Consider the following 20,372-nt stretch of genomic DNA (forward strand, 5'->3'; position numbering starts at 1 on the left):
CTCGAATTTCACTAGCAGTTCTTGGAACAATTACTCCAGTGAAGGTCAATCTTCGCAAGCTGCTGCTGCACTTGTCATTGGTGAAGCATCCCGAGTGGATTTATTGCTGCCTGGCAGCGGCACAGATACTGGCAGCGCAGCTTCATCCAGATTTTCCGGCGTGGGGGGTGGGGAGAGCAACCCCCACTCCTCATCAGTACTCTGTTCCAATCGTCCCTTTGTTATTTCTGCCGCTGCTTGATTTATTGGAGAGGTCATACCCCGAACCGGGGTGAGTGCAGGAACCGATGAAAAAGATCGTGTTGTTATAAATGGCTCAGGATTCAAATTAGGATTAAATAAAAAAATAGGATTTATTAAAAGAATATAAAGGAATAGAGGTAAGCAAACAGCGCTGGGTGCACCGGGAGTCTCTGCTCCACCAGGACGCACACCAGTTACATCAAGCAGCTGATTTTTATGCACCTAGACTAATACATATTCATTACTACTTCTAAAAAAAGAGATTATTAAAATTAGCTTCCGGGGTCCGGTTCCTCCTACTGGAGCATGCGCATCAGTCTCCTCTGGGGGTCTCTAGGGGTCTTTCATGCTGAAGGCTCGTAGTCTTCCTCTCACCCTTTGTACTTACTCGGCACTATTCCAAGTTTATGGAACACTCTCTGTACACTCTCCACAGGTCTTGTCTCCCAACCGTCCTTCAGCTTCTTTTTTCTTCCTCTTAATCTCTTGGCCCCCCTGGCCAGATACCAAGGATCCACATAGTATCTCATAACAGTCACTAGTTGTTATCAGTTGTTCTGAAACTCCCAGACATCAAACACAAACAGCTTTCTTATTTGACGCTTCACGAGTAATTAAAACATTCTTCCCCAGCCATTCACAGACACATCTATAGCAGTGTTAAGTTAATCTCGAAGAAGACAGGAAAAAAGGCTGTAACTGTTAGAAATAGAAGTCCGGAATAACAAAAGCAAACAGGTTCACAAATTTAAGGAGTGTTTTCTGAAGACGTGATAAATTGACTGGAATGAGGGGGAGACTGGGACACACTGCATCTGTGGTTCAAGAATTAAACTGCCAGTGCAGGGCCCAGAGGCAGACAGGATTCAAACAGAATTGTTCTTTATGGACATGAATTTATGGACACGAATTTATGGACACGAATTGGAATTGTTAAAACATTCCTCACAATCCCTTATCTTCTTTTTAATATCCCCAATTCGTGTCTCTTCTGTTATTAATAATTGGATTTCATCAGTTTGTTCTTGGAGGGTCCAATTCTTAAGCATCATAATTGACATATTCCCTTCCTTTTTTAACGAAGTTATTACCAATGTACTATTTATCACCCAGTGTATTAATAATGTAAGACAAGGTATCATACAAGGTTTAGACAATAACATCTTTACACCACATAACAATAAAAATAACACTCTTTAACCCATGGTCCACCAGGCAGTCATGAAAATAAATCCCATTCCATATCCTTCCAGGTTTGTGTTTGCTCGCTCACCTCCCCCCTCTCCTTCTCTGGGATGGGAGAGAGAAATGGGAAAGTGAAGCCTGTGAGTTGAGATAAAAACAAGAAGATAATAACAATAATGATTATAATAGTACTACTAGTAATAATGTGTACGAAACAAGTGATGCACAATGCAATTGCTCACCACCTGCTGTCCGATGCCCAACCTAACCCCGAGCAGTACGGCCCTCCTCCCAGCCTGCCTGCTGGCAGGACAGTGAGAAGCTGAATTTGGCTTGGTCCTTGGCTTGGTGTAAACACTGCTCTGTAACAATTAAAAACAATTAAAACATCAGCATATTATTAACATTCTTCTCATCCTAAACCAGAACATAACATTCTATCAGCTACTAGGAAGAAACACCCTTTTTATCAATCTTTAAACAGCAATTACTAAAGCTAAATTTTCCACAGACTTCTCCTTCTTGTGCTAGTAAATAATCCAAAGCTAGGCAATTTTGATACAAAGCAGTTCTCATCATTTATAACTATTTCTATTACAGCTAATAACCTAATTATTCTATTAAGTATATATACTGGGGTCCTATAGTCTCACGATCTGTCTTCTGCCCACGTATCTGGATCATAATAGGCAAACACCTTCAGGGTTGATTCAGGCTTGTGTTACCGTTCGGCCTGTCAGGGTGATCCAGCTCCTGGAAAACGAATCACAATTTTATATAGGTTAAAAAAAAGGGTCTTATGTTATTTTCTCAGGACAACCTGACCTTAGTGTGGGAGAAGTCCAGTCGAGGCCCTCTCACTCGGCAGTCAATACCCATAGGGGTTGCTTCCCTCGGTAGACCATACACACCGCAGTGGAGGGTCCTGCCCCAGTCTTGCCTTCTCCCTTTTCTCCCTTCAGGCTTGTCCCCTTTATTTGGCATCCTTAATTCATGCAGAGCCTCGTTGCCAGAATATTAGTTCTTCCTTAGCTTGAGTTTCAGTTTCCCAGGAGCGGGCTCAACTCTCCAAGTTTCAGTAGTTACTGGTCCTTTTATTCTGGGTGCATGGGTCCCTTTCTGCGGTTCTCACAGCTGTTTCAGTAGTCAGTAAAACAAGGTACAGTCCCTCACATCAAGGGTTCAGTGATTCTTCCCTCCCGTGGCTGCTTGTTGAAACACTTTCTTTTTTATCTTCTGACAAGTTAAATAACAGTTATCTAATTTGCTATTTGCTTTGCTGTATGGCCCTTTTCAGGTTCCCGTAGCAGGATTCATCTGATAGCCTTTCAGGTTGATACAGATTTGACTACAGATACCAGGGTTTTGACATTCATCACTATCCCCACAGTTTCCCAGCTGGACAGTCACATTCATTTATGTTGCATTCTTTCAGGGGCTCATCACCCCAGTCCTTGCAGTCACTCTGCTGGTTACACACTTTATTGATATCTATGCATTCCCCACTACTGCACTTGAATTTGTCAGGTCCAGAGCACTGAATAACATTGTTACAGTTTGCTTCATCAGTGCCATCCAGTCTCTCACACCACTGCACTGCCTACTCCTATGGACACAGTTCCCATCTTCACATCTGAACTGGTCCAGGAAGGGCAGTTAATTTCATCACTTCCATCCTTGCAATAAGGATCTCTGTCACATCACCACTTCTTATAGATACATTCACCTGAGCCGCACTGCACCTCACTCACAGAACACTTCACCGGAGGTGCAGGCTGGCAGCCACACTGCTCCAAAGATTCATCCGAGTGGTCAGAGCAGTCACCTTGACCATTGCAGACAAAGCTTTTGGAAATACATTGTCCACTACTGCATGTGAACTCTGCTGCACTACAAGTCACATTGCCACAATTCTCTTCATCTTCTCCACTGTCACAGTCTCTTTCACCATCACATTTCCATGACACTGGGATACACTGGGTCGACTGAGGACCACAGCTGATTTCATTTACCCGGCATGTTCTCATATGACACAGCTCAGCACTTTCGTCAGACCCATCTTCACAATCCGGATCCCCATCACACTGCCATCTGTTTGGCACACACTGACCACTGTTGCACACAAAGTCAGACTCAGCACACATCTTCTTCACACAAGCACTCTCATCACTGCCGTCTGAGCAGTCTTCACATTTTGCTCTAGCACTGTCGGCAGCAGTGCATAGGCAGGTGAGGGCGAGCAGCAGGCAGAGCACCCCGCACCGTCACCTGTGTCACTTATACTACTCCTATTACCCATGCTGTTAGTGTCAGTGGCATCCTCCTTGTACCGTTTCTGTCTTTGTCCCCCCCCTTTTCTTTTTGTCACTGGCCATTCACCACAAATGGATGAGACACATGATTACTAGTTAGGAAAGAGAGTGTAACGTCTGCTATACGGCTGCAGGCAGTGCCAGCTGCAACCTTAGGTTTGTGAAAGAGCCTGCCGGTGGTCATTTGGCAGTGTAATCTGCGTCTCTGCACTCCTGCCCCGCAATAGAGCTAAGTCGTCATTAGTAATAGTTATAACACCGATCTGGGGACGAATAGTCTTTTTTGCATTGCAAGATAAACCTTTTATAAAAAGAATGCTAGAGTGAAGCAGCACAGCCGCTGCTGCCGCTGCCTCCATGGTTATGTCAGACAGGCTGCAGGGTCCTGATGTCCGTCCCTCTGCTCTGTGCCGACTTGCCTCACGGTGAGGGTGGGCTACCGGTGTCCACTGACGCCTCTGGTCTCCCGTAGCAACTCGATCTCGGATGTTCCGCAATTACTTCAATTTCCCCGCGTTTTGCAGCTTCTGTCAGGTCTATTCTGTGTCTCTCAGAGCCGTCCGTGGCTCTGCAGCGTCTCTCAGGGCTCTCTCCGTCCAGCGGTAGTCCCTCCGTAGTGTCTCGGGTCTCCCGGCGCCGCTCCGGTCTCTCGGCCTGTTCAGGTCTCAGCAAGTCCAGGTCTCGGCCTGTGCGGGCCTCATATGTTGCAGGAAGCATGCTCCTGCCTTTTTCTTGTCACAGTCAAAACATTTAAGAGCAAAAATAGGATACACAAGATACACAAGATACACCGGGCCCATATATTAGACACTACCACTCAAAACTTGGATAAAACAGCACTTCTTTTCAGTCTGTCAAGCACTTTGTTCGTCTCTGCCCACTCCCCTTGCGGAGAGTATGGAACAACAGATCGGAACTCTGCACTCGCTTTGCAGCAACGCTGCGTCTCACTCACACAGCACACTCGCACACGGAGGCCTCCAGCACATCTCATTCATACCACAGGAATATAATTTAGAATGATAACCAACCAAACAAGTATTGTCTCTGACTGTGTTCTTTGTGAAGTGACTTGTAACACTTTGTTTCAAACCCTTACATTTACACAAATGCTTTCAACACAAAATACATACATAAAAACACATACAATTATTAACACTCCAGTTAGTATCCCTCCAGCAGCTGAAAACATACCGTTTGTCTGCAGTTTCAGGAGATCTTTGCTCCTGCGGTGAGCAGCTGAGAGTGGAGTCCCCTCCGAGCAAAAACACTCAGGGTGCACCTAGGGGCGTCCACGCTGCAGCCGATCCCGCAGCCGAGCAGAGTGCCTCCTGCCTGGCTCACCAAAATGATTCTCAGAAAGCTGACTCCACAGTCAGTAAGATTGTAAAGTAGGTATGTTTACTCAGTTCCGTGCAGCACGGGGCGGGTAGTCCCCCCAAAGTCGTGCAGGCCTAACGTGACAAATTGCTTTAGTAAAAAGTTACATATACATAAACATTCCTATACATATACATAACCTGTCCCTTTGTGAACACTCCTCCTTATTTTAGACCCCTTGGTTAAAGTCTGAACCATGAGGTTGTTTTTGATCTGGTTCTCGGGGCCCGAGAGGCTCCTGTTATCTGGTGGTATAAGTGCAGCACAGGCACAAATGTAGCACATATTCATTCTTAATCAATTGCTCTCTAATTTCTAATTCCAATGTTTCAGCTTGCTCTTTTCTGGATCCACGGGTATTCTACTATTAATGTTCAAAGCCTGACAGACCCCGTCCTCTGTGGATCAAAATACAGGGGGTCTTAAGGGTTCTTTTGGTCATTCTATCATATAATAATCATTTTCAATTTACTCTTTAATTTTCTGGGGCCCCTATTGTTCCAATTTCTAATCATTATTCATAATGGACTTTTTGGTCATATATCTGGTAATTTGCTCCCTTTCTGGTCCTTGGTCTTCGATTTTATCTGACCCATCCGGGAATTTTACTAGTGGCAATTCCCACAGCCCTTGGCTGCCCAGTGAGAGTGTCTTGCAGGGGGTTTAGGACCTATCACCCACCCACATATCCCTCTTCTCACCAGTCTAGCCCCCCCGACAGGAGATTAGAACCAGTGAGAAAACAAAAAGACCTCCACGCTGACTTTAGAAGTCTCAGTTACACTCACACACACAAAAACTGGCAACCGTACCCTTACCCAACCGGACGGTATCTTACGAATCAGTTGTCTTCGTCCAGACTCCAATCGGACGGTATCCACCAGCGTCTCTGCTGTCTTCGTCTGGGATCGAACCAGACGGTATCCAAACGACTGTCGTCTTCATCCGGTTCGATTCCGGACACCGGAATCCAACCGAACGGTATCCAAACGACTCTGTCGTCTTCGTCCGGATCTTCGCGCGCAGAATTACGGGCAAAAAACAGCCGGCAACACGGGAGCTCAAAAAAAAAATCAAATTCTTTGCTTACCTTTATTCAGGTTCAGGATGGCATTAGTCCCGATCTGACTCAAACAGGAGCCACCAAATGGTGGGGCGCCTCTCCTAGATTAAATCAGAATTCAGGAACTATAGCCATCCCGGACGAGCCCCCAAATTGTTATAAATGGCTCAGGATTCAAATTAGGATTAAATAAAAAAATAGGATTTATTAAAAGAATATAAAGGAATAGAGGTAAGCAAACAGCGCTGGGTGCACCGGGAGTCTCTGCTCCACCAGGACGCACACCAGTTACATCAAGCAGCTGATTTTTATGCACCTAGACTAATACATATTCATTACTACTTCTAAAAAAAGAGATTATTAAAATTAGCTTCCGGGGTCCGGTTCCTCCTACTGGAGCATGCGCATCAGTCTCCTCTGGGGGTCTCTAGGGGTCTTTCATGCTGAAGGCTCGTAGTCTTCCTCTCACCCTTTGTACTTACTCGGCACTATTCCAAGTTTATGGAACACTCTCTGTACACTCTCCACAGGTCTTGTCTCCCAACCGTCCTTCAGCTTCTTTTTTCTTCCTCTTAATCTCTTGGCCCCCCTGGCCAGATACCAAGGATCCACATAGTATCTCATAACAGTCACTAGTTGTTATCAGTTGTTCTGAAACTCCCAGACATCAAACACAAACAGCTTTCTTATTTGACGCTTCACGAGTAATTAAAACATTCTTCCCCAGCCATTCACAGACACATCTATAGCAGTGTTAAGTTAATCTCGAAGAAGACAGGAAAAAAGGCTGTAACTGTTAGAAATAGAAGTCCGGAATAACAAAAGCAAACAGGTTCACAAATTTAAGGAGTGTTTTCTGAAGACGTGATAAATTGACTGGAATGAGGGGGAGACTGGGACACACTGCATCTGTGGTTCAAGAATTAAACTGCCAGTGCAGGGCCCAGAGGCAGACAGGATTCAAACAGAATTGTTCTTTATGGACATGAATTTATGGACACGAATTTATGGACACGAATTGGAATTGTTAAAACATTCCTCACAATCCCTTATCTTCTTTTTAATATCCCCAATTCGTGTCTCTTCTGTTATTAATAATTGGATTTCATCAGTTTGTTCTTGGAGGGTCCAATTCTTAAGCATCATAATTGACATATTCCCTTCCTTTTTTAACGAAGTTATTACCAATGTACTATTTATCACCCAGTGTATTAATAATGTAAGACAAGGTATCATACAAGGTTTAGACAATAACATCTTTACACCACATAACAATAAAAATAACACTCTTTAACCCATGGTCCACCAGGCAGTCATGAAAATAAATCCCATTCCATATCCTTCCAGGTTTGTGTTTGCTCGCTCACCTCCCCCCTCTCCTTCTCTGGGATGGGAGAGAGAAATGGGAAAGTGAAGCCTGTGAGTTGAGATAAAAACAAGAAGATAATAACAATAATGATTATAATAGTACTACTAGTAATAATGTGTACGAAACAAGTGATGCACAATGCAATTGCTCACCACCTGCTGTCCGATGCCCAACCTAACCCCGAGCAGTACGGCCCTCCTCCCAGCCTGCCTGCTGGCAGGACAGTGAGAAGCTGAATTTGGCTTGGTCCTTGGCTTGGTGTAAACACTGCTCTGTAACAATTAAAAACAATTAAAACATCAGCATATTATTAACATTCTTCTCATCCTAAACCAGAACATAACATTCTATCAGCTACTAGGAAGAAACACCCTTTTTATCAATCTTTAAACAGCAATTACTAAAGCTAAATTTTCCACAGACTTCTCCTTCTTGTGCTAGTAAATAATCCAAAGCTAGGCAATTTTGATACAAAGCAGTTCTCATCATTTATAACTATTTCTATTACAGCTAATAACCTAATTATTCTATTAAGTATATATACTGGGGTCCTATAGTCTCACGATCTGTCTTCTGCCCACGTATCTGGATCATAATAGGCAAACACCTTCAGGGTTGATTCAGGCTTGTGTTACCGTTCGGCCTGTCAGGGTGATCCAGCTCCTGGAAAACGAATCACAATTTTATATAGGTTAAAAAAAAGGGTCTTATGTTATTTTCTCAGGACAACCTGACCTTAGTGTGGGAGAAGTCCAGTCGAGGCCCTCTCACTCGGCAGTCAATACCCATAGGGGTTGCTTCCCTCGGTAGACCATACACACCGCAGTGGAGGGTCCTGCCCCAGTCTTGCCTTCTCCCTTTTCTCCCTTCAGGCTTGTCCCCTTTATTTGGCATCCTTAATTCATGCAGAGCCTCGTTGCCAGAATATTAGTTCTTCCTTAGCTTGAGTTTCAGTTTCCCAGGAGCGGGCTCAACTCTCCAAGTTTCAGTAGTTACTGGTCCTTTTATTCTGGGTGCATGGGTCCCTTTCTGCGGTTCTCACAGCTGTTTCAGTAGTCAGTAAAACAAGGTACAGTCCCTCACATCAAGGGTTCAGTGATTCTTCCCTCCCGTGGCTGCTTGTTGAAACACTTTCTTTTTTATCTTCTGACAAGTTAAATAACAGTTATCTAATTTGCTATTTGCTTTGCTGTATGGCCCTTTTCAGGTTCCCGTAGCAGGATTCATCTGATAGCCTTTCAGGTTGATACAGATTTGACTACAGATACCAGGGTTTTGACATTCATCACTATCCCCACAGTTTCCCAGCTGGACAGTCACATTCATTTATGTTGCATTCTTTCAGGGGCTCATCACCCCAGTCCTTGCAGTCACTCTGCTGGTTACACACTTTATTGATATCTATGCATTCCCCACTACTGCACTTGAATTTGTCAGGTCCAGAGCACTGAATAACATTGTTACAGTTTGCTTCATCAGTGCCATCCAGTCTCTCACACCACTGCACTGCCTACTCCTATGGACACAGTTCCCATCTTCACATCTGAACTGGTCCAGGAAGGGCAGTTAATTTCATCACTTCCATCCTTGCAATAAGGATCTCTGTCACATCACCACTTCTTATAGATACATTCACCTGAGCCGCACTGCACCTCACTCACAGAACACTTCACCGGAGGTGCAGGCTGGCAGCCACACTGCTCCAAAGATTCATCCGAGTGGTCAGAGCAGTCACCTTGACCATTGCAGACAAAGCTTTTGGAAATACATTGTCCACTACTGCATGTGAACTCTGCTGCACTACAAGTCACATTGCCACAATTCTCTTCATCTTCTCCACTGTCACAGTCTCTTTCACCATCACATTTCCATGACACTGGGATACACTGGGTCGACTGAGGACCACAGCTGATTTCATTTACCCGGCATGTTCTCATATGACACAGCTCAGCACTTTCGTCAGACCCATCTTCACAATCCGGATCCCCATCACACTGCCATCTGTTTGGCACACACTGACCACTGTTGCACACAAAGTCAGACTCAGCACACATCTTCTTCACACAAGCACTCTCATCACTGCCGTCTGAGCAGTCTTCACATTTTGCTCTAGCACTGTCGGCAGCAGTGCATAGGCAGGTGAGGGCGAGCAGCAGGCAGAGCACCCCGCACCGTCACCTGTGTCACTTATACTACTCCTATTACCCATGCTGTTAGTGTCAGTGGCATCCTCCTTGTACCGTTTCTGTCTTTGTCCCCCCCCTTTTCTTTTTGTCACTGGCCATTCACCACAAATGGATGAGACACATGATTACTAGTTAGGAAAGAGAGTGTAACGTCTGCTATACGGCTGCAGGCAGTGCCAGCTGCAACCTTAGGTTTGTGAAAGAGCCTGCCGGTGGTCATTTGGCAGTGTAATCTGCGTCTCTGCACTCCTGCCCCGCAATAGAGCTAAGTCGTCATTAGTAATAGTTATAACACCGATCTGGGGACGAATAGTCTTTTTTGCATTGCAAGATAAACCTTTTATAAAAAGAATGCTAGAGTGAAGCAGCACAGCCGCTGCTGCCGCTGCCTCCATGGTTATGTCAGACAGGCTGCAGGGTCCTGATGTCCGTCCCTCTGCTCTGTGCCGACTTGCCTCACGGTGAGGGTGGGCTACCGGTGTCCACTGACGCCTCTGGTCTCCCGTAGCAACTCGATCTCGGATGTTCCGCAATTACTTCAATTTCCCCGCGTTTTGCAGCTTCTGTCAGGTCTATTCTGTGTCTCTCAGAGCCGTCCGTGGCTCTGCAGCGTCTCTCAGGGCTCTCTCCGTCCAGCGGTAGTCCCTCCGTAGTGTCTCGGGTCTCCCGGCGCCGCTCCGGTCTCTCGGCCTGTTCAGGTCTCAGCAAGTCCAGGTCTCGGCCTGTGCGGGCCTCATATGTTGCAGGAAGCATGCTCCTGCCTTTTTCTTGTCACAGTCAAAACATTTAAGAGCAAAAATAGGATACACAAGATACACAAGATACACCGGGCCCATATATTAGACACTACCACTCAAAACTTGGATAAAACAGCACTTCTTTTCAGTCTGTCAAGCACTTTGTTCGTCTCTGCCCACTCCCCTTGCGGAGAGTATGGAACAACAGATCGGAACTCTGCACTCGCTTTGCAGCAACGCTGCGTCTCACTCACACAGCACACTCGCACACGGAGGCCTCCAGCACATCTCATTCATACCACAGGAATATAATTTAGAATGATAACCAACCAAACAAGTATTGTCTCTGACTGTGTTCTTTGTGAAGTGACTTGTAACACTTTGTTTCAAACCCTTACATTTACACAAATGCTTTCAACACAAAATACATACATAAAAACACATACAATTATTAACACTCCAGTTAGTATCCCTCCAGCAGCTGAAAACATACCGTTTGTCTGCAGTTTCAGGAGATCTTTGCTCCTGCGGTGAGCAGCTGAGAGTGGAGTCCCCTCCGAGCAAAAACACTCAGGGTGCACCTAGGGGCGTCCACGCTGCAGCCGATCCCGCAGCCGAGCAGAGTGCCTCCTGCCTGGCTCACCAAAATGATTCTCAGAAAGCTGACTCCACAGTCAGTAAGATTGTAAAGTAGGTATGTTTACTCAGTTCCGTGCAGCACGGGGCGGGTAGTCCCCCCAAAGTCGTGCAGGCCTAACGTGACAAATTGCTTTAGTAAAAAGTTACATATACATAAACATTCCTATACATATACATAACCTGTCCCTTTGTGAACACTCCTCCTTATTTTAGACCCCTTGGTTAAAGTCTGAACCATGAGGTTGTTTTTGATCTGGTTCTCGGGGCCCGAGAGGCTCCTGTTATCTGGTGGTATAAGTGCAGCACAGGCACAAATGTAGCACATATTCATTCTTAATCAATTGCTCTCTAATTTCTAATTCCAATGTTTCAGCTTGCTCTTTTCTGGATCCACGGGTATTCTACTATTAATGTTCAAAGCCTGACAGACCCCGTCCTCTGTGGATCAAAATACAGGGGGTCTTAAGGGTTCTTTTGGTCATTCTATCATATAATAATCATTTTCAATTTACTCTTTAATTTTCTGGGGCCCCTATTGTTCCAATTTCTAATCATTATTCATAATGGACTTTTTGGTCATATATCTGGTAATTTGCTCCCTTTCTGGTCCTTGGTCTTCGATTTTATCTGACCCATCCGGGAATTTTACTAGTGGCAATTCCCACAGCCCTTGGCTGCCCAGTGAGAGTGTCTTGCAGGGGGTTTAGGACCTATCACCCACCCACATATCCCTCTTCTCACCAGTCTAGCCCCCCCGACAGGAGATTAGAACCAGTGAGAAAACAAAAAGACCTCCACGCTGACTTTAGAAGTCTCAGTTACACTCACACACACAAAAACTGGCAACCGTACCCTTACCCAACCGGACGGTATCTTACGAATCAGTTGTCTTCGTCCAGACTCCAATCGGACGGTATCCACCAGCGTCTCTGCTGTCTTCGTCTGGGATCGAACCAGACGGTATCCAAACGACTGTCGTCTTCATCCGGTTCGATTCCGGACACCGGAATCCAACCGAACGGTATCCAAACGACTCTGTCGTCTTCGTCCGGATCTTCGCGCGCAGAATTACGGGCAAAAAACAGCCGGCAACACGGGAGCTCAAAAAAAAAATCAAATTCTTTGCTTACCTTTATTCAGGTTCAGGATGGCATTAGTCCCGATCTGACTCAAACAGGAGCCACCAAATGGTGGGGCGCCTCTCCTAGATTAAATCAGAATTCAGGAACTATAGCCATCCCGGACGAGCCCCCAAATTGTTATAAATGGCTCAGGATTCAAATTAGGATTAAATAAAAAAATAGGATTTATTAAAAGAATATAAAGGAATAGAGGTAAGCAAACAGCGCTGGGTGCACCGGGAGTCTCTGCTCCACCAGGACGCACACCAGTTACATCAAGCAGCTGATTTTTATGCACCTAGACTAATACATATTCATTACTACTTCTAAAAAAAGAGATTATTAAAATTAGCTTCCGGGGTCCGGTTCCTCCTACTGGAGCATGCGCATCAGTCTCCTCTGGGGGTCTCTAGGGGTCTTTCATGCTGAAGGCTCGTAGTCTTCCTCTCACCCTTTGTACTTACTCGGCACTATTCCAAGTTTATGGAACACTCTCTGTACACTCTCCACAGGTCTTGTCTCCCAACCGTCCTTCAGCTTCTTTTTTCTTCCTCTTAATCTCTTGGCCCCCCTGGCCAGATACCAAGGATCCACATAGTATCTCATAACAGTCACTAGTTGTTATCAGTTGTTCTGAAACTCCCAGACATCAAACACAAACAGCTTTCTTATTTGACGCTTCACGAGTAATTAAAACATTCTTCCCCAGCCATTCACAGACACATCTATAGCAGTGTTAAGTTAATCTCGAAGAAGACAGGAAAAAAGGCTGTAACTGTTAGAAATAGAAGTCCGGAATAACAAAAGCAAACAGGTTCACAAATTTAAGGAGTGTTTTCTGAAGACGTGATAAATTGACTGGAATGAGGGGGAGACTGGGACACACTGCATCTGTGGTTCAAGAATTAAACTGCCAGTGCAGGGCCCAGAGGCAGACAGGATTCAAACAGAATTGTTCTTTATGGACATGAATTTATGGACACGAATTTATGGACACGAATTGGAATTGTTAAAACATTCCTCACAATCCCTTATCTTCTTTTTAATATCCCCAATTCGTGTCTCTTCTGTTATTAATAATTGGATTTCATCAGTTTGTTCTTGGAGGGTCCAATTCTTAAGCATCATAATTGACATATTCCCTTCCTTTTTTAACGAAGTTATTACCAATGTACTATTTATCACCCAGTGTATTAATAATGTAAGACAAGGTATCATACAAGGTTTAGACAATAACATCTTTACACCACATAACAATAAAAATAACACTCTTTAACCCATGGTCCACCAGGCAGTCATGAAAATAAATCCCATTCCATATCCTTCCAGGTTTGTGTTTGCTCGCTCACCTCCCCCCTCTCCTTCTCTGGGATGGGAGAGAGAAATGGGAAAGTGAAGCCTGTGAGTTGAGATAAAAACAAGAAGATAATAACAATAATGATTATAATAGTACTACTAGTAATAATGTGTACGAAACAAGTGATGCACAATGCAATTGCTCACCACCTGCTGTCCGATGCCCAACCTAACCCCGAGCAGTACGGCCCTCCTCCCAGCCTGCCTGCTGGCAGGACAGTGAGAAGCTGAATTTGGCTTGGTCCTTGGCTTGGTGTAAACACTGCTCTGTAACAATTAAAAACAATTAAAACATCAGCATATTATTAACATTCTTCTCATCCTAAACCAGAACATAACATTCTATCAGCTACTAGGAAGAAACACCCTTTTTATCAATCTTTAAACAGCAATTACTAAAGCTAAATTTTCCACAGACTTCTCCTTCTTGTGCTAGTAAATAATCCAAAGCTAGGCAATTTTGATACAAAGCAGTTCTCATCATTTATAACTATTTCTATTACAGCTAATAACCTAATTATTCTATTAAGTATATATACTGGGGTCCTATAGTCTCACGATCTGTCTTCTGCCCACGTATCTGGATCATAATAGGCAAACACCTTCAGGGTTGATTCAGGCTTGTGTTACCGTTCGGCCTGTCAGGGTGATCCAGCTCCTGGAAAACGAATCACAATTTTATATAGGTTAAAAAAAAGGGTCTTATGTTATTTTCTCAGGACAACCTGACCTTAGTGTGGGAGAAGTCCAGTCGAGGCCCTCTCACTCGGCAGTCAATACCCATAGGGGTTGCTTCCCTCGGTAGACCATACACACCGCAGTGGAGGGTCCTGCCCCAGTCTTGCCTTCTCCCTTTTCTCCCTTCAGGCTTGTCCCCTTTATTTGGCATCCTTAATTCATGCAGAGCCTCGTTGCCAGAATATTAGTTCTTCCTTAGCTTGAGTTTCAGTTTCCCAGGAGCGGGCTCAACTCTCCAAGTTTCAGTAGTTACTGGTCCTTTTATTCTGGGTGCATGGGTCCCTTTCTGCGGTTCTCACAGCTGTTTCAGTAGTCAGTAAAACAAGGTACAGTCCCTCACATCAAGGGTTCAGTGATTCTTCCCTCCCGTGGCTGCTTGTTGAAACACTTTCTTTTTTATCTTCTGACAAGTTAAATAACAGTTATCTAATTTGCTATTTGCTTTGCTGTATGGCCCTTTTCAGGTTCCCGTAGCAGGATTCATCTGATAGCCTTTCAGGTTGATACAGATTTGACTACAGATACCAGGGTTTTGACATTCATCACTATCCCCACAGTTTCCCAGCTGGACAGTCACATTCATTTATGTTGCATTCTTTCAGGGGCTCATCACCCCAGTCCTTGCAGTCACTCTGCTGGTTACACACTTTATTGATATCTATGCATTCCCCACTACTGCACTTGAATTTGTCAGGTCCAGAGCACTGAATAACATTGTTACAGTTTGCTTCATCAGTGCCATCCAGTCTCTCACACCACTGCACTGCCTACTCCTATGGACACAGTTCCCATCTTCACATCTGAACTGGTCCAGGAAGGGCAGTTAATTTCATCACTTCCATCCTTGCAATAAGGATCTCTGTCACATCACCACTTCTTATAGATACATTCACCTGAGCCGCACTGCACCTCACTCACAGAACACTTCACCGGAGGTGCAGGCTGGCAGCCACACTGCTCCAAAGATTCATCCGAGTGGTCAGAGCAGTCACCTTGACCATTGCAGACAAAGCTTTTGGAAATACATTGTCCACTACTGCATGTGAACTCTGCTGCACTACAAGTCACATTGCCACAATTCTCTTCATCTTCTCCACTGTCACAGTCTCTTTCACCATCACATTTCCATGACACTGGGATACACTGGGTCGACTGAGGACCACAGCTGATTTCATTTACCCGGCATGTTCTCATATGACACAGCTCAGCACTTTCGTCAGACCCATCTTCACAATCCGGATCCCCATCACACTGCCATCTGTTTGGCACACACTGACCACTGTTGCACACAAAGTCAGACTCAGCACACATCTTCTTCACACAAGCACTCTCATCACTGCCGTCTGAGCAGTCTTCACATTTTGCTCTAGCACTGTCGGCAGCAGTGCATAGGCAGGTGAGGGCGAGCAGCAGGCAGAGCACCCCGCACCGTCACCTGTGTCACTTATACTACTCCTATTACCCATGCTGTTAGTGTCAGTGGCATCCTCCTTGTACCGTTTCTGTCTTTGTCCCCCCCCTTTTCTTTTTGTCACTGGCCATTCACCACAAATGGATGAGACACATGATTACTAGTTAGGAAAGAGAGTGTAACGTCTGCTATACGGCTGCAGGCAGTGCCAGCTGCAACCTTAGGTTTGTGAAAGAGCCTGCCGGTGGTCATTTGGCAGTGTAATCTGCGTCTCTGCACTCCTGCCCCGCAATAGAGCTAAGTCGTCATTAGTAATAGTTATAACACCGATCTGGGGACGAATAGTCTTTTTTGCATTGCAAGATAAACCTTTTATAAAAAGAATGCTAGAGTGAAGCAGCACAGCCGCTGCTGCCGCTGCCTCCATGGTTATGTCAGACAGGCTGCAGGGTCCTGATGTCCGTCCCTCTGCTCTGTGCCGACTTGCCTCACGGTGAGGGTGGGCTACCGGTGTCCACTGACGCCTCTGGTCTCCCGTAGCAACTCGATCTCGGATGTTCCGCAATTACTTCAATTTCCCCGCGTTTTGCAGCTTCTGTCAGGTCTATTCTGTGTCTCTCAGAGCCGTCCGTGGCTCTGCAGCGTCTCTCAGGGCTCTCTCCGTCCAGCGGTAGTCCCTCCGTAGTGTCTCGGGTCTCCCGGCGCCGCTCCGGTCTCTCGGCCTGTTCAGGTCTCAGCAAGTCCAGGTCTCGGCCTGTGCGGGCCTCATATGTTGCAGGAAGCATGCTCCTGCCTTTTTCTTGTCACAGTCAAAACATTTAAGAGCAAAAATAGGATACACAAGATACACAAGATACACCGGGCCCATATATTAGACACTACCACTCAAAACTTGGATAAAACAGCACTTCTTTTCAGTCTGTCAAGCACTTTGTTCGTCTCTGCCCACTCCCCTTGCGGAGAGTATGGAACAACAGATCGGAACTCTGCACTCGCTTTGCAGCAACGCTGCGTCTCACTCACACAGCACACTCGCACACGGAGGCCTCCAGCACATCTCATTCATACCACAGGAATATAATTTAGAATGATAACCAACCAAACAAGTATTGTCTCTGACTGTGTTCTTTGTGAAGTGACTTGTAACACTTTGTTTCAAACCCTTACATTTACACAAATGCTTTCAACACAAAATACATACATAAAAACACATACAATTATTAACACTCCAGTTAGTATCCCTCCAGCAGCTGAAAACATACCGTTTGTCTGCAGTTTCAGGAGATCTTTGCTCCTGCGGTGAGCAGCTGAGAGTGGAGTCCCCTCCGAGCAAAAACACTCAGGGTGCACCTAGGGGCGTCCACGCTGCAGCCGATCCCGCAGCCGAGCAGAGTGCCTCCTGCCTGGCTCACCAAAATGATTCTCAGAAAGCTGACTCCACAGTCAGTAAGATTGTAAAGTAGGTATGTTTACTCAGTTCCGTGCAGCACGGGGCGGGTAGTCCCCCCAAAGTCGTGCAGGCCTAACGTGACAAATTGCTTTAGTAAAAAGTTACATATACATAAACATTCCTATACATATACATAACCTGTCCCTTTGTGAACACTCCTCCTTATTTTAGACCCCTTGGTTAAAGTCTGAACCATGAGGTTGTTTTTGATCTGGTTCTCGGGGCCCGAGAGGCTCCTGTTATCTGGTGGTATAAGTGCAGCACAGGCACAAATGTAGCACATATTCATTCTTAATCAATTGCTCTCTAATTTCTAATTCCAATGTTTCAGCTTGCTCTTTTCTGGATCCACGGGTATTCTACTATTAATGTTCAAAGCCTGACAGACCCCGTCCTCTGTGGATCAAAATACAGGGGGTCTTAAGGGTTCTTTTGGTCATTCTATCATATAATAATCATTTTCAATTTACTCTTTAATTTTCTGGGGCCCCTATTGTTCCAATTTCTAATCATTATTCATAATGGACTTTTTGGTCATATATCTGGTAATTTGCTCCCTTTCTGGTCCTTGGTCTTCGATTTTATCTGACCCATCCGGGAATTTTACTAGTGGCAATTCCCACAGCCCTTGGCTGCCCAGTGAGAGTGTCTTGCAGGGGGTTTAGGACCTATCACCCACCCACATATCCCTCTTCTCACCAGTCTAGCCCCCCCGACAGGAGATTAGAACCAGTGAGAAAACAAAAAGACCTCCACGCTGACTTTAGAAGTCTCAGTTACACTCACACACACAAAAACTGGCAACCGTACCCTTACCCAACCGGACGGTATCTTACGAATCAGTTGTCTTCGTCCAGACTCCAATCGGACGGTATCCACCAGCGTCTCTGCTGTCTTCGTCTGGGATCGAACCAGACGGTATCCAAACGACTGTCGTCTTCATCCGGTTCGATTCCGGACACCGGAATCCAACCGAACGGTATCCAAACGACTCTGTCGTCTTCGTCCGGATCTTCGCGCGCAGAATTACGGGCAAAAAACAGCCGGCAACACGGGAGCTCAAAAAAAAAATCAAATTCTTTGCTTACCTTTATTCAGGTTCAGGATGGCATTAGTCCCGATCTGACTCAAACAGGAGCCACCAAATGGTGGGGCGCCTCTCCTAGATTAAATCAGAATTCAGGAACTATAGCCATCCCGGACGAGCCCCCAAATTGTTATAAATGGCTCAGGATTCAAATTAGGATTAAATAAAAAAATAGGATTTATTAAAAGAATATAAAGGAATAGAGGTAAGCAAACAGCGCTGGGTGCACCGGGAGTCTCTGCTCCACCAGGACGCACACCAGTTACATCAAGCAGCTGATTTTTATGCACCTAGACTAATACATATTCATTACTACTTCTAAAAAAAGAGATTATTAAAATTAGCTTCCGGGGTCCGGTTCCTCCTACTGGAGCATGCGCATCAGTCTCCTCTGGGGGTCTCTAGGGGTCTTTCATGCTGAAGGCTCGTAGTCTTCCTCTCACCCTTTGTACTTACTCGGCACTATTCCAAGTTTATGGAACACTCTCTGTACACTCTCCACAGGTCTTGTCTCCCAACCGTCCTTCAGCTTCTTTTTTCTTCCTCTTAATCTCTTGGCCCCCCTGGCCAGATACCAAGGATCCACATAGTATCTCATAACAGTCACTAGTTGTTATCAGTTGTTCTGAAACTCCCAGACATCAAACACAAACAGCTTTCTTATTTGACGCTTCACGAGTAATTAAAACATTCTTCCCCAGCCATTCACAGACACATCTATAGCAGTGTTAAGTTAATCTCGAAGAAGACAGGAAAAAAGGCTGTAACTGTTAGAAATAGAAGTCCGGAATAACAAAAGCAAACAGGTTCACAAATTTAAGGAGTGTTTTCTGAAGACGTGATAAATTGACTGGAATGAGGGGGAGACTGGGACACACTGCATCTGTGGTTCAAGAATTAAACTGCCAGTGCAGGGCCCAGAGGCAGACAGGATTCAAACAGAATTGTTCTTTATGGGCACGAATTTATGGACACGAATTTATGGACACGAATTGGAATTGTTAAAACATTCCTCACAGTGTCAGCCGCATTCCTGAGGTCTCAGGTTTCGTACTCAGCATTCTGTCAGTCCCAGATGGTACTGACAAGGCTTGCACCGCCGCCATATTGAGTTGCTGTTCGGTTGTTATATCACACAGCACATTAATCACTGTGTGCCACGTCTCACTTGCATCTTTATCTAGCTTTCCACTTGAGATGGCTTTATCCCTTAAGCGATCTCCTACATGCCGCCACTCAGCTGGGCTAAACATTATAGGGATTTCCTTCAGACAACCCTCCTTCTGAGCCCAATGCACCAAGGATTTGATCTTTTTTTTTACATTGCAAGATACACCTGTCTTAGAGAGAATACTAGAGAGAAGCTGGATAGCTGCTTCCTCCTCCGTGGTTACGTCAGACGAGCCGCAGGGTCGTGATCTCCACCCCTCTGCTATGTGCCTGATCACCACACGGTGGCGGTCGTCTGCCGTTTCCACTGACGCCTCCGATCTCCTGTAGCAACTCGACTCTGGATGTCCCGCGTCTCACCGCGATTCTCTGTCTCCACGTCTCACTGCAATCTCTCTATCTCCGCATTGCAATCTCTCTATCTCCGCGTCTCACCGCGATCTCTGTCTCCGCGTCTCACCGCGATTCTCTGTCTCTGCGTCTCACCGCGATCTATCTCCGCGTCTCACCGCAATACCTCTGTCCGCATCTGTGCTTGGAGTCTCTCAGCGTCTCTCAGGATTCTCAGCGTCTCTCAGGTCTCTCAGCATGTCTGGGTCTCAGCCTGTTTGGGCGCCATATGTTGCCTATTACTTTAAACAGAGACAAGAGAACTTTTCACCAATCATAACTAAGATATGCTTGACTAGAGTCACTCAAGCTCCACCTGAAAGATAGAAAATAATATAAATTGGCCTAAGAGAGAGGGGATGTCAGGGAAGATACCACCGTCAGGGGAGATACCATCCCGAGGGAATACATCATAGAATCATAGAATATCCTGAGTTGGAAGGGACCCTTAAGGATCATCAAGTCCAACTCTTGACACCGCACAGGTCTACCCAAAAGTTCAGACCATGTGACTAAGTGCACAGTCCAATCTCTT

General features: G+C 45.4%; 1 long non-coding RNA gene across 1 annotated transcript; it reads right to left on the bottom strand.

The window, feature by feature from the left end:
• Positions 1–334: 334 nt before the first annotated feature.
• Positions 335–20,164, bottom strand: LOC140000545 (uncharacterized). Its single transcript, XR_011805590.1, has 2 exons — positions 13,739–20,164; positions 335–13,634 (listed from the first exon to the last, which is right to left on the bottom strand). It is a non-coding gene; the product is annotated as an uncharacterized lncRNA (long non-coding RNA).
• Positions 20,165–20,372: the final 208 nt, after the last annotated feature.

This window comes from Anas platyrhynchos, chromosome W, assembly GCF_047663525.1.
Source record: "Anas platyrhynchos isolate ZD024472 breed Pekin duck chromosome W, IASCAAS_PekinDuck_T2T, whole genome shotgun sequence".
Classification (NCBI taxonomy): Eukaryota; Metazoa; Chordata; class Aves; order Anseriformes; family Anatidae; genus Anas; species Anas platyrhynchos.